We start from the raw sequence: 15,375 nt of genomic DNA, 5'->3' as shown, positions 1-15,375 counted from the left end.
GCCATTTTGACATTTTGTGTGCATTTGATCGTTTGGATGCGCCTGAAGCTCAAAGTGTAATCTGCTTGTCCGTTTTGGAGCGCGGCGCGCACACATTTCATCCTGGGGAACAGCGTCTCTCGCGCTGATTGTGCTTTCAACGTTTTATTATCAAACATGTCCCGCAATGTAGCAGCAGTAAAGACAGCATTTTACAATAATCACCGATTGAGCTGATTCTGACGTTAAGTTTTGGTTAGAGGAACGAATGCGCACCGCTGTAAAGGGAAGGAAGTTGTGCTAGAAGAAACGCGGCTATAATACTTAGAAGCCAAAATCGAAATAAAAATAAAATAAACTAAGCTTAATATAACAGCCACAGGCCTAAAGCATAAGCAGATGTTTGAATAGTTAGTTCTCTCTTCTATCATAATTAAACAGGGCTTTCATGTTGCACGTGCTGAAACTCCTCCGCGTAAGCGCGTTCTCGTTTCTGAATTGCGAATAGCAAAAATGTATCATAGACACATGTTTGAATATTATTGCACATAAAAACAGCTGGCAACTCTGGTGAAATATAATTTGCAAAATAATGTGTATATATAGTAACAATAAATGTATGTGTGTTTTCTTGATTTCTCCAGTACCGACAGCAGAACCGATAACGTCAGAGCTTATCGATACTCCGGTCTTTCATAATTTAGCCCCGAGACCGATTTAATACCGGGTTTCGGTACCCATCCCTATGTGTGTGTGTGTGTGAGAGATAGCGTGAGTATACAGGCATCCACACACACACAGGTCCAAGGCCTTTATGTTTGCAAGCACAACATGCTCCTGAACACTAGTTGTTTCTCTTACTTTCATTCCTCCCCATTCACTTTCAATGGCCGGCCATTTTTGACAAGTGTGACTTTGTGAAACTTTGTACAAAATAAAAGCAAACTTCCTGATTAAACATTAAAGCACACTCGTGTGATAAACAGTTTAAATGTTTATAATTTTGTCTTTAATATTGTGAAAATGTATTAAAAATTTTTTTTTTTTTTTTAAATTCACTCAAAAAACGAGGTATCTACTCTCAGATAAATGAGGCTTACAATGAATCAGATGCAAATAGAAACACAAAACCAGTCCTAAATGAAAGAAAACAAGTTGACAAAAAGAATGAATCCAATATTTGGTGATAATATAGCATAATGACAGATTTATAAGCAATTGTTTGGAGTCTGGTCATTTTTGACCGGGAACACCACAAGTGTTACTAGGTGAAATAAAACACAAAAAATTACGAAAATTCAAAAAAAAAAAAAAAAAAATTCTGAGAAGTACTTATACCCTGTGTGAACAAAGTCAGTACGTTTGAGTCCAATGCGATAATGTTAACTAGTATTTTCGGGAAAAAGAAAATCTTCTTCAATTTGACCCGAACACAACCAGAGGGTTAAGGAAACCTAAAACACCCTAGAACCCCTAGTGGTAAGGAAGAAAACTACTCACAAAATTATGATTAACAGGCTCATGTCTGTTGCACCTCAAATATGACTCGTGAGACCCACTTTACTGCAGAGTTTAGTTCCAACTTTTATCAAACTGACCCACCTGTGATTTTCTAATGATCCTAAAGACATTGATTAGCATGCTCAGGTGTGTTTGATTAAGGTTAGAACTAAACTATGCAGGAAAGTGCATCTCGTGAGCCAGATTTGAGGATCCCTGGCCTATATGAAACAACAGGTTCGGAAAAGGTGTCTTTTGGTTTGAGCCATTCCAGTTCAATTGAGTGGCTAAAGAATGGCCAGTCAATGTTGTTTGTATTCTCCTAGTTGCATTACAAGGCTACCTACATAAAAACCTGCATGGGCCCAAAGGTACAAAAGTTGCTCTGGGCTCAAACGGGCTGGCCCACACTGGGACATCATTGGATTAATGTGGGCAGTCCCATAGTGTGAGCTGTTCACAGAGAGCCCAAAGCCGTGGGTCTTGCCTGGGCAAGCCCGCACTGGGCCTGTTTAGGTTTGGTGTGGGCTGGCCCTAGTCCACGGTGCCCGCAAAAAGCCAGCATCGGCCCCGCAGGTGCATGTTTGCAGGGAGGCCTTTTTCAGGTTAGTCTCCCAGATCTGAAAAGGATTTTGTCTTTTATAAAGAGAGGCTTTATTTGTTTTTTTTTGGTCATCAGCATGCTAGTGGCCGTGGTCTTGCGTGGTGAGTGACCATGCATTTTGCTACATGGTAAATCTCTCTCGGTACATATGATGGGAGTTTGTCATGCGTTTTAATGAGTGTAATATTGTAGATAATCTTGTTGTTTTATGTGCAGCAGGTGTAACTGCACATCCAGTAACTTGGGCCGAGACTAATTTACATCAGTGATGTGACCGCACTGCTGCTTTGTTTTTTAGTGTTTGTTGGGTGAATGTTTTACTTTGTTTATCTTGGTCTTATTTTGGTTAATTTTGTTTGAATGAGTTTTCTTTCTTTTTTCTTTTATCCATTTATGAGCAGCAATTCATTAACTTGTGTGAATTAGCTGGGAGGCAAGTAAGATATTTGGCCTTGGTCGGCCATTTTGTTCCTCCCATTGGTGCACATGACTGTGGTGTTTTTTTTTTTTCATTGATTGTACAAGTAGTTGTTGAATCCGTGTGTGTGGGCTCCTTTTGGAGTAGATTGTTCTGCTTTGTTATGAAAGTGAGAATTTTTGAATATTTATTGTTTTGAAGTTTGTACTAGTTAACCATTTTATCATTTAGGAGTAGACGCTTTTTAAAGCGGGGGTTGCAGTCTTTTAGCGTGTCCACATGGAGTGCTGTGCTTAACCAATTGGTATTGCTTTCACAACTGTATGGTGTGAGGTGAAAATCCAAAAGGCCCCCACTGGCCATTTCTCTCCTACTGGTTATTTCTGTAACTGGTAGATTTGTGTATTTGGTTTGTGATTTTAAAATTGTGTACAAAAACAAATGGGTTAAACTAAGGTTTCATTTGTGTATAAATAAATTGCTTAATTTTTATACTTTGCCTGTCTCATTCTCACCCTGCCTTTTTCAATGAACCTGTGTGCCCTTGAAAAGGGCTGTTATGTCCCGGTATATTCCAGGTGGCGTAGTCGACTATAGGATTTGTGTCCGTTGTTATTGGTAATTTCCCCTACCTGACCACTTTACCACACTTGGATTACATGAAAAGACTGTATAAGGTTCACGCAATTGGCCCAACATAGGTTTCTAATTATTATTATTCTGAAACTCTATTCTAGTTAACTCTTTACTTTGTGTTTTATTCGTTCATCTATTTCGCTCAGAGTATACCACGCAGGCTGTTTTACGTGGACCTCATGATCACAAACTCGCCAGTCTGATCATTAGTCAGAGGTTATGGTCAATACTATTTAATAGGCCGCCTCTTGCTTGCCATTATTTAAATAGTAGTTCTGTTTAGTCCCATACAGTTACCTATGTACAACTTAGTTAAAGCTCGAACAATAATCAGAGGTTATGGCTAGTATGAAGTATATAATACTATGCTGCCCCATGCTTGGTAATATTTCAATAGTGTTTTATCTAGCTCCCTATAGTTAATATAAATGTATAACTTGAATAAAGCTGAGACAATAACCTGAAGTTATGGCTAGTATGCCACCCCATGCTTGTTAATACTTCAATAGTATTTTTGTCTAGCCCCCCATAGTTGTGTAACTACATAACTAAAGTCAAGCAGTTAGTCAGAAATAATCTCACCTGATGTTCCCCATGCTCTCTCTAACCTCAGATCTAGTATGTACTTTTTGTACTGCAGATTTGCAGTAACATACACCTTCACTTATTCTATTTGAGAAAATTCAGAGATAATCAGTACAAAACATCACATTCTCATATACACCTGACTTCAGAAAAATACATGTGGAGTGTATGGGCACACTCCATGCTACGGGCTCATCTCAGAGTCGCCCTGATCGTCTTGCAACATTTCCCCAAGTCCCCAGACCAAGAGAAACATCCTCCAAATGGAGACAGGAACTAACAATTGGGATTTGCATTGATCAAGACCTAGACGTGGAGAGTTTACACCTTTGGGGACAGATGGTAATTTGCATGAAAGACACTGGGAAATGGCACACCCTCTACAGCAGTGATGGGCAAACTTGGCCCTTCCAGACCACTTTCCTGCAGAGATTTGATCCAACCCTGATAAAACTCACCTGCCTGTATCCTTCTTAGTAGTCTTGAAGACAATGATTAGCTGGTTCAGGTGCATTTGATTAGGGTTGGAGCTAAACTCTGAAGGAAAGTGGCCTGGAAGGGCCGAGTTTGCCCAACCCTGCTCTACAGTGAGCAAAATATCTCTGAACTCTCAGGATCTGTATTACCTTTTAGTTTATTTCTTGTAAGAATGAGACCATTGTACCAGACGCACCGAGACAGTTCAAATGAAATCAAACATGACTGTGAATATCACTTGCATTCATGTACTGTAGAACGTTATATCATGTAATTGACCATTCTGCGTGAGCTGAGTGAAGGGAGACAGGTGAGGGGAAGGAAGTGGGGGAGAATGGACAAATTTATAGGTGAGAAAAAAAGCTTTTCCTCATCTTCTCTCTGAGATGTGGAAACAGATGTCTGTAATACACTCTTAATAGACTGTGTTTGTACGGTCCATGTCTTAGGAGATCAAAATGTCTGAGTTTCTTCCAGCCTTACAACTGAGTTCAAACAATAAACTTTCAAATTTTGTGTTTTAAAAGGTGACAAAATTAAACTTCATGGCTGTGGTTGTTTGTTGAAAACACACTGTTTGAGGAAGATGTTAACCTCTAGATTGAAAAAGAAATGTTAGTGTGAAATGATAAACTAAGAAAAAATAACTGACCACAGTCTCCTTCACAGTTGCAAAACATAAATGTGTGAACTTTTGCTTACATTCCACTCTGCTCTTATCGTGATTTTCATCTCTCATCGTGACTATTTTAATGCATATTTGCATTTATTTGTGTATTGATCTACAGTTGTTTGGTCTGATCAAGTATCTCCATTGTGTTCAGCTGTTAAAATCATTGTTTGGTTCAGTCAGTGTTTCTGCTTCCCACAAACCATAATCAAACTTCACAGACTTGATGAGCTCAATACGACAGGAGCTAAAAGTGTCAAATTGATGGTTACTTCTGCTTTTATGCATCTGAATGTGTATGAGAAAGATGAAGTGTGAAAACCAGAACAGAAACTGACCAGCACTTTGGAAAATTTGTTTTTAAATGCTGAGCAATTATGTTTTAACTTGCTTCTTTAAAATCTTATAGGGGTATACTTTGTTCTCAAAAATTAATTCATACTATAGGGTCTAAACCAGGGGCCTGTACCATGAAGCCGGTTTAGCTGGCTAGCCAGGTAAGTTTCAGTTTAGTTTGCGCCAACTCTGGGTTTTAGGTACCATGAAAGTGGTTTGGCTTTTAGCAGTGTTCATCGCCATAGTAACTTAAGCTCTGCAGCTAATGTTCTGGTTTAGAGATCTCAAATCGAAATTTGACCAATCAGCTTCAAGCAAAGTGACACATCTCTGATGCAATAAAGCCACTTCTCCAGTTTCTCTTACTCCAAATTAAATGATGCTACATAGTAAAACATTTTTAAAGATAAAATCATCAGATTTTTAGAGATTATTATTTTTTATAATTATTTTATATTATTTATATAAATAACATACCCTTAATCCATTACACAAGCCAGCTTAGTTTAATAGTAATTATTAAGCTTTTATTTCAAATCAATGTAAACATATAGATAATATGCAATATAAATAAGTTTTAGAATCAATAGTCTTAAACATGACTACATATGAGCTTAGATTGTGTTTTATACCTATATATATATATATATATATATATAAACTAACTTTACAACTTTTACTTGCACTTATATGGTAAAATGTTTTCTTTACGTTTTCTTCATTCATGGCTAGATCGTTTCATGATCGTGCTGTGTAAATGGGTTTAAATTTTTCATATTGTTCAATCTTTTAATCTTCGCACTGACTCTCTCACAAGAAGGGAATCATAGTTTTAAGGCATGTGATTGGCTGCTCATTACTGAGGTCACACTTTCATGTGCACGTGCTCCATTAACTCAGGATCAAACCTGAGTTGACAGAGAAAGTTGATGATCAGCTTCATGGTACCAACAAAGCTGGATTGGACTGGTTTGGTTTTGTCAAATCAAAACTAATCCTGTAACCCTGAGTTTGTTCAGCTACCATCATGGTACAGGCCCCTGGTCTAAACCATCATCTTTGTTTTCTGCAATAATTTGAGGTCCTGAAAGTCACAGTGACTGATTTAGACTGAAGGTCAAAAGGTCAAACATACAGACAGACAGTTGATCATCATGGGATAGCAAATGGATATTTAGTTAATATAAGTCTACGTCAGAATCTCTTTAAAACTTGTAAACTCAGTTTTATGGTGTACAGACAGTACTCCTAAAGACCCTGCTGTAGCGCCAACTAGTGACCGAACATGGAAAAAAAAACATTTTCCACTGTCAAGTGCCTTAAAAACAGGTATGTGGAAACTTTCTAAATAATCACTTTTTTGTTGAATCTGTCTATTAAATATTCTTATTAATTATTCATTAATTCCATAATCCATTTAAAACATATTTCCCCTCATTATTTATGTGATCATGGCATGATCCTGTTTTCCTCACTGAACTCTGATTAAAGTCTTTAATATCAATGTGATGCTGATTGAAATCATTACTGTGTCCAGAGATGGATTCATGAAATGGTCTCCTCTTTTTGATTTAATAATAATAATTTTTTTCCACAGTGTATGTATTTTCTGTGGCTTGTGTATATGGTGGCTTATGGTGTTTTTTTTCTTCTCTTCTGTTAGCATGTTCAATCCTGTTGGTATGGGGGCAAAAGGCATCCTCCTTCTTTGAAGTCCTTTCATTTATTCCCATTCATATATTACTTGTGGCTGCTCTTTCTCATGTGAAAACTTAATTTTAGTTAACTCGTTAACTAACCAACATTGTCATGTTTGATCTCTGATCCTCCACATTGCAGCAATCGTGTTTAGCTCCATCAGAATTACATTGAGTCAGTTTGATAGTTCAGTGAGTTTATCACTATAGCCACTAGATGGAGCTTGATCAGTGTAAGTTATATTAGAAGAGAGATCTGAACTATTAGGCGCCATGTAGGATTTAAATCAAACTTTGCTTATCAATACATACATAAAACACGTGCACACCTATAAATTACTCGCATATACATGTATACTATTGGATGTTCAATATATATATATATATATATATATATATATATTAGTGGCGGGCGTTATCGGCGTTAACGTGCTCCCAGATAGCAAAATTTGTCTGGCCCACCTCTGGGCCACAACCTTGCTTCACTTCTGGCCCAGTTCTGGCTGGGTCCCCGCCCAAAATTGGCACACACACTGAAAACCGACTCAAACAATTTCCTCTGGCCCAGATGCGGCCCACGCCCTGTAAAATGACTCTTATTTATTGACGTGGCCCAGATCTGGCCCGCATACTGTAGAGTTACTTCTATTATTTTATGTGGCCCAGGTCTGGCCCAGACACTTTAAACCAGATCTGGCTGAGATTCGGCTTGGTCCCCGGGCCGAATGTGGTCCAGAAACTGCTAAATGTAATTCAGCAGTGAAACACAAATACAACCATTTAAAAACATTAAAAAGGCTTTAATTATAAAATTACCAAATACTTTAAATATATATGAACAAATGCAATACAGTATAAACATTCACACTTTTTAAACCACAAAGTAACAAGTAAATTATATTTACTGCATATATATATATATATATATATATATATATGAAGTTCATTTGCAGAAAGATAACTTCGTTTTTAATTTTAAAAAATCATGTTTTTTCATTGTGCATTGCAATTAATCTCAATCAAACTGCATTCAGGTTATTTTGATTAGGTAAAGAATAACTAATAAATACTAGCTAACTAACACAATAAAACAAAAACATGATAACAAAAAACATGATTTTTAAAAATATTTTAAAACGGAGTTATCTGTTTTTGCAAATAAACTCTTCATATATAAAACATTGTGTGTCATAATTCAGTTCAATTCTTATCAAATGGTGTCAGTCAAGACAAGTCAATAATATTGCTGAATATTAGGTGTCTTCAACCAAGCAAGACAAAAGGCAACAGTGACAAGAAACCCAAACAAGACCCGGCTCAGTCAGGAAACAGTCTCCTCTGGCCAAACGAATGAACGTGGTGTGATTATTCCAGGCTGCATCACAAGTCAGATTGTGGATTGATATCATTCAGAATATTTCATCCAACTTCTTCTGCATGAAGTAATATCACGCCAGCAGGTGAAGCTGGTAAAAGGGTCTGCAGAGGGCTTGTCTGGTTCTCGTAGTCTTTGCTGAGGATCTGTGCTGGGGCCATCAATGAGGTCTTCACAGAGATCTGTCATGGTCTCCGCTGACAGTCAGGGATGTGTTGTGGTCGTTCCTGGGTGCAGGTCCACCATCTGGTCTGGATACCGACTGGATCAGTTAATTACTGTAACCTAGGGATAAGGGTGAGACAGTATATAAGCAACTAATATAAGCAATGATGTCATTCTTCTTAAAAATTAACATGTACATTAGATATTGTAGGAAGTGTTGCTGCTTACCCTAATTGGTGCAGCATAAAGATCCTTTAAGAGATTTGAATTATAGAAATGTGATAGTGTGTCGTGTATGGAAGGTTAAAGAGATGGTTCTTTTAAACTCACAGAGTGTGTCTGCCTCCTGAAGTCCACCCTTCAGCTGGAGCCACCTCTTCATAGTCCCCTTGACCTCCATTTCAGCAGCATTAGCTTGAAAGTTTTTTCCAAATTGCAGCCTTGAAATATGTACAAATATATATTGTAAGATAATTATTTAATCTTAAGCATTACAGCTTTTTACAATCATTAGGACCAGAGCCAGAATTCGCACCTTATATGTTTGATGAATGTTCATGCAGCAGCTCAGAATTTCTGTAAAAAAAATTAAATGAATAAGTGTCAGATTGCATATAACGTTACATAGTGTTCAGATTAAACTTTTAAGTTTGTTTGCTCATAATAATCCCCACCAGAGTAAAATAAGTATGATTTTAATCACATCATACGGCATATCTATGCTTCAAAAGTTTTCATTCACTCTAAAACTGAACCTGCTCAAGTACAGCAGACAGATTAGGCCTTCATTCAGGAACAAAAGATGATGCACTTACATTTTACGGCTCCCTCTTACGTATCTATAGTGTTTTTCTCTGTCAGAGCTTCCCACACGGCATGTTACCACAAAATAAATATTATTATTAAATTCAGATTGCACGTATTGAATTGTTTTAGCAGGTGTAATGCTACAACAGCGTGCTCAGTTTGAGTCACAAACAAATGACTCATTTGAACGGTTAAGTGAATCGAATCAGAGAGTCACTCGTATGATGTTTATGGCGCCTCCAGCGCGGTCCGACTCCTTTGATTCAATAGCAATCACTCGTTGAAAAAGACGAATCGAATGAACTCTAGCAAACAAAATAGAATTTAACTCATTAAAATGTAATTACTTAACATGATCGTGCACTGGATACAGCTCATTGGTTTTTCATATTAAAAAAAGTACATATTGTTTTCCTAAAGAGACCGCGCCTGACAGTTAGGCCTAACGTTACTCATCAACACTCAATCCGGGACCGATAATCGGGCGATAAAAAAAATATCGCCGTTAATCTATTCTCAGGGTTGGGAGCTGGGTCTATACTACGCAAGCTATGATGACTTTCACCTTGATATTTTAGCGCGGACCTAGCCGAATTGCACTGTAGGGGGCGAGAACGAGTCTTCGAACCTGTGTATGCGTGCCAACATGGATGCAGCTATGAAGCCGCCGGGTTTGCTTCAGGGAAAATTTATTTTTAAGAAGCTTCCCAATGGAAATCGGCAAGTCATTTCTGTCTCTACTTTACATGGTCGCGCTCTCTGTATCGCGCGCACAGCGGAGTTCCGCCCCGGTTCGCACACACACGTAAACGCACACACAAGTGAGCACACTCCCACTCCTATTTGTAAATATTAAGCCGCAAAACGTATATTTAAATATGACTTCTGTGTGTCTCTGTGTTAATGTATGGCGCAGACGCGCGGGTTTGTTCACAGAAGCCCGCGTGACGCTTGAGGCGATATTAACGTCTGTCGTCTCACTAAATAAGGGACATAAATACATGAACAACATCTCCAGAACCAGTGGCGTGCACAGACCTCCGGAGGGGCAGGGGCTATGGGTTTGGTTCCCCTCAGCTAGGGGTGGGCGATATGGCAAAAATATCACGATTTTTTTTTTTTTGAAATATCACGATTCACAATATTATCACAATTCTTTGTGATGTTGGATTTTCTATTTTGCAAGTTGTTTGAGCAGTACAGACAAACTAATTTCCTTATTATAAAGACAAAGCCTTTCAAGGTAACAAAATATAAAAAAGTATGGCGGATATTTAGGCCAAAGTAGGTGAAGATAAAAATCGTTGTCATTATTTTATCTTTGTTATTAAAAAATGAGAGCAAAGATACACATTACAAATACACATAATATACAAATAAAATAAACAGTGTTTTATTTTCAGGTAGTCTACAATAATGAACAAATATAAAAATAAAACACTGTATAGATTGATTACTATTAAAGCATCTGTATTAAAGTTTTTCAGTCAAGAGTAGTGAGTGATTTTTCTCTTTGTGTTTGGTGTTTTATTAACATTAAAGGAATAATTCACCCCAAAATTAAAATAGGCTAGTGTTTGATTTTTATACCTTCATTTACTCACTCAAAAGTTGTTTTAAACCTGAACGAGTTTCTTCTGCTGAAAATAAATGCTATTTTGAAGAATGTGGAAAACCAAACAGTTGCTGGTCTACAGTGACTTCCATAGTATTTTTTTTCCCTACTGTTAAAGTGAATGTGAACCAGCAACTGTGTGGTTACATTCTTCAAAATATCTTCTTTTGTGTTCAGCACAAGAAAGAAATGAATACAGGTTTGGGACAACATGTGTGTGAGTAAATAATGACAGAATTACAATTTTACGGTGAACTGTCCCTTTAATTACAGTCGGCAGCATCTTTAGTACTGTCCCTTTAAGACCTGCACATCTAATATACAGGCACGCATGCGTTTCTCTCAGCGGTTTACCTTCATTTTAGACATAACCAACTGAGTCTATACATAAACATTGTGTGTTTTGACAGTATTAGCACAAAACATAACTTAGTTCAGTAATCAGGCGCTGTTGTACGGGCTTTTTAGAGCACGCGCTTTGGGTGTATGTGCTCAGAAAAGGCGCTTGTCAGAACAGCACACGAGTGAAACATTTAACCAGTAAGTCTTTGAAGCAGATGCAGATAATGTACTTTTGGTGACTGTGAATAAGTGCAGTGTCCCGTGAGAGTAACTCCACCGCTGAGTTAACACTGAATGTACGTGGCGTTGTACAGTATATAGAGACGGCGGCGCCAGAACTGCAGCTGATAGAATGCGCGCTGAAGTACGATACTACCATATTTCTTCAAAAAAGCAAATCGTGGAGACATTTTTATAGTCCACGATCAAAAATTGTCATATCGAACACCTCTACCATCGGCAGAAATCGCAGACCGGGGGCACCAGACCGCAAGGGCACTTTACCGTCGGACCTCAAAGGGGCAGGGGCTCGAGCCCCCTGGCCCCCTTGTGCACGCCACTGTCCAGAACTGCTCTGAGAGTCACCTCATGAGCATTCGAGCGTTTCATTTGAGAAAAACTATCCTCACGGCAACCCGTCAAAATAAAAGTTCGGTTTCACTTGAAGATATTGGGCAGAACGTAATACTAAAACTATTAAAACCTTATCTTTAAGGAATATCATACAATGTCTTCGATGTTATTATCAATATTAAATTCTTGATGACTGCTAGTTGTTTACTACTAGTAGTAAACTTATTCTGATCTACTTGGCAGAATTCAAATGAGCCATTTTAATCTAGATTAATTCCAAGATTACAGTGAGATTAATCTAGATTAAAAAATTAATCTATGCCCACCACTAATATATATATATATATATATATATGAAATACACGTGCACACTAATATGAAATCCATACCAATCCATATTATGTTAGTAATGAATACACTTGTGAATAACTTATGTATACATATAAACTTGTCGATGCATACATCTATAGACATTCGCATACATATAAACCCGATCCATGCATATACACCCACAACAACACACACACATACATATAAACTCGCTGCATGCGACACACCTATACATACTCGCATATACATATAAACTCGATGCGCGCGCACACCCATAAAACACTCGCGCAAACATACAAAATAAAATTCACAAACATGTATAATTCCGATAAGAAAGACGCATGCTTCAGTTGTGTATATGCAAGTGATTTCATATGTGGATGTGCGTGAACTTTTCAGTGCAAACGGAAGGCATTTCAGTGTAAAAGGAAGCAGCGGCACTTCCGGCGGCATCTCCAGATGCCGGGACATTTGAAAATGCTTTACATGGCTTAATGCATGTTTTTAAAAGACCAAACTCAATAAACAAATTATTAATAAAGCATACGATGTACATATACGCGTAAAGCCTTTTCCTCCCATAATACACTTAACCTGGTTTAAGGCGTAAGTTTATGGGCGTCTGAAGCAAAATAAATATGAGTGGGCTCCCCCAGACAAAAAAAATACTGCAGTATATGCCATTTTCTGTAGCTGGTGCCTTTTAAATAACGGAGTGTCTACACAAAGTGCAAATAGGCCGCCTCGTCGGCTGGGGTTATTTACCTCTGCTCACTATCGTAACAATATTACAAAAGACAGCTATTTCTATTAAATTCCAGTGGCGTAAGTGGTAAAGCTTGTACCACAGAGTTTTTGACGCGAGAGACCTTAGTTTGCGTCCGCCTTTCACCAAAAGTCTCCATTTTCACATCTCTTATTACATCGGAAAGGCATTTGTTTTCAATAAAAATAAAAATGATGGAAATAATCTACAAGTTTAAATAAAGTATCGGGTAGGGTTAGGTGTATCTGAGCAGCAGGTACACTCAGATGCTTTGTTTACTTTGCTGTGTCTCTGTAGTGCAGCAGGCGCGAGTAACTGGTGAAAACACGGAATGGAGTTTCATTTATATGGACTCTGAATGAGCCAAGTGCAATAGATTTGAGGAAGCAGCAGTGTTCAAGGCTGTAGCTAAATGAAGTTTATGTTTCGTCATGTCACGTGGAATGGATTTTACTGACGGCGCCTGAAAAGTGCACAAACATATTCGCTGAATTCGAGACGGTAAAAGTGGGTGGGGCCAATATCGGTCTTCAAAAGTGGGTGGGTACTGTCCCACGCACATACAATGGTTCTGACGCCCATAAACACATTATTAATAAAGCATACGATGTACATATACGCAGAAAGCCTTTTCCTCCCATAATACACTTAACCTGGTTTAAGGCGTAAGTTTATGGGCGCCTGAAGCAAAATAAATATGAGTGGGCTCCCCAGACAAAAAATACTGCAGTATATGCCATTTTCTGTAGCTGGTGCCTTTTAAATAACGGAGTGTCTACACAAAGTGCAAATAGGCCGCCTCGTCGGCTGGGGTTATTTACCTCTGCTCACTATCGTAACAATATTACAAAAGACAGCTATTTCTATTAAATTCCAGTGGCGTAAGTGGTAAAGCTTGTACCACAGAGTTTTTGACGCGAGAGACCTTAGTTTGCGTCCGCCTTTCACCAAAAGTCTCCATTTTCACATCTCTTATTACATCGGAAAGGCATTTGTTTTCAATAAAAATAAAAATGATGGAAATAATCTACAAGTTTAAATAAAGTATCGGGTAGGGTTAGGTGTATCTGAGCAGCAGGTACACTCAGATGCTTTGTTTACTTTGCTGTGTCTCTGTAGTGCAGCAGGCGCGAGTAACTGGTGAAAACACGGAATGGAGTTTAATTTATATGGACTCTGAATGAGCCAAGACTAAGAGCAATAGATTTGAGGAAGCAGCAGTGTTCAAGGCTGTAGCTAAATGAAGTTTATGTTTCGTCATGTCACGTGGAATGGATTTTACTGACGGCGCTCTGAAAAGTGCACAAACATATTCGCTGAATTCGAGACGGTAAAAGTGGGTGGGGCCAATATCGGTCTTCAAAAGTGGGTGGGTACTGTCCCACGCACATACAATGGTTCTGACGCCCATAAACACATTATTAATCAAATCAAACTATGTACTATGTTATTGCGTTTGGTATTTTAACAACACTGTTTTAATGCATTAAGCCACTCCTTTTAAAATGTCCCGGCATCTGGAGATTTGTGGGCAAACTGACTGAATATATTTGAATATATTTTGCCAATATATCACCTTAGACAATACTTCCAATATTTCCCTTACTGTACGTACAGTACAAAATAATTTTACATGAAAAATTGGACTTACATTTATTATTTAAATAATTGTGTACTGTACATCTATGAAGGGATGTATTGGCAAAAAACTCACTGTAAATCACTATATAAGTAATACAAGCTTTACAGTTTGACAATGTGTTATTTTAAAAGTAATTTTAATTAAAAATATATCGGACGCTTTAACCCAGTCGGTGGAATTGTCAGACGGTTCCTTAACCATCAAGCACAATAGCGCTTCAAAACTTTCTCCAGTTTAAATTTACTGCTACAATATACGTTTTTAAATATTTTTTCATGTCATTATATTTTTTCATGATATTATTTTTTTCCAAAACCGCCAAACTCAATACACCCATTATTAATAAATCATACTATACTGTACATAGTTTGATTTTATTAATAATGTGTTTACTGAGTTTGGCATTTTAAAAACACTGTCTTAAGGCATTAAGCCAGGTTAAGCATATTATGGGAGGAAAAGGCTTTACGCGTAATTAAACGCGTTACGTTCTTATTCTGGACTCATCTGCTTGTCTATACATCGTATGCTTTATTAATGATGCGTTTATGGAGTTTGGTCTTTTAAAAACATGCATTAAGCCATGTTAAGCACTTTCAAATGTCCCGGCATCTGGAGATGCCGCCGGAAGTGCCGCTGCTTCCTTTTACACTGAAATGCCTTCCGTTTGCGCTGAAAAGTTCACGCACATCCACATATGAAATCACTTGCATATACGTATATACACAACTGAAGCATGCGTCTTTCTTATCGGAATTATATGTTTGTGAATTTTATTTTGTATGTTTGCGCGAGTGTTTTATGGGTGTGTGCGCGCATCGAGTTTATATGTATGTGCGCGTGTTGTTGTGGGTGTAT

At 37.9% G+C, this 15,375-nt stretch overlaps 1 long non-coding RNA gene across 1 annotated transcript; it reads right to left on the bottom strand.

The window, feature by feature from the left end:
- Positions 1 to 8,390: 8,390 nt before the first annotated feature.
- On the bottom strand, positions 8,391 to 9,061 carry LOC131531448 (uncharacterized). Its single transcript, XR_009268697.1, has 3 exons — positions 8,978 to 9,061; positions 8,773 to 8,882; positions 8,391 to 8,562 (listed from the first exon to the last, which is right to left on the bottom strand). It is a non-coding gene; the product is annotated as an uncharacterized LOC131531448 (long non-coding RNA).
- Between the last annotated feature and the right edge of the window lie 6,314 nt (positions 9,062 to 15,375).

The sequence above is a fragment of the Onychostoma macrolepis genome, chromosome 22 (assembly GCF_012432095.1).
Source record: "Onychostoma macrolepis isolate SWU-2019 chromosome 22, ASM1243209v1, whole genome shotgun sequence".
Classification (NCBI taxonomy): Eukaryota; Metazoa; Chordata; class Actinopteri; order Cypriniformes; family Cyprinidae; genus Onychostoma; species Onychostoma macrolepis.
Note: the sequence above shows the minus strand (reverse complement) of the source record. Positions and strands in the feature narration are given on the sequence as shown.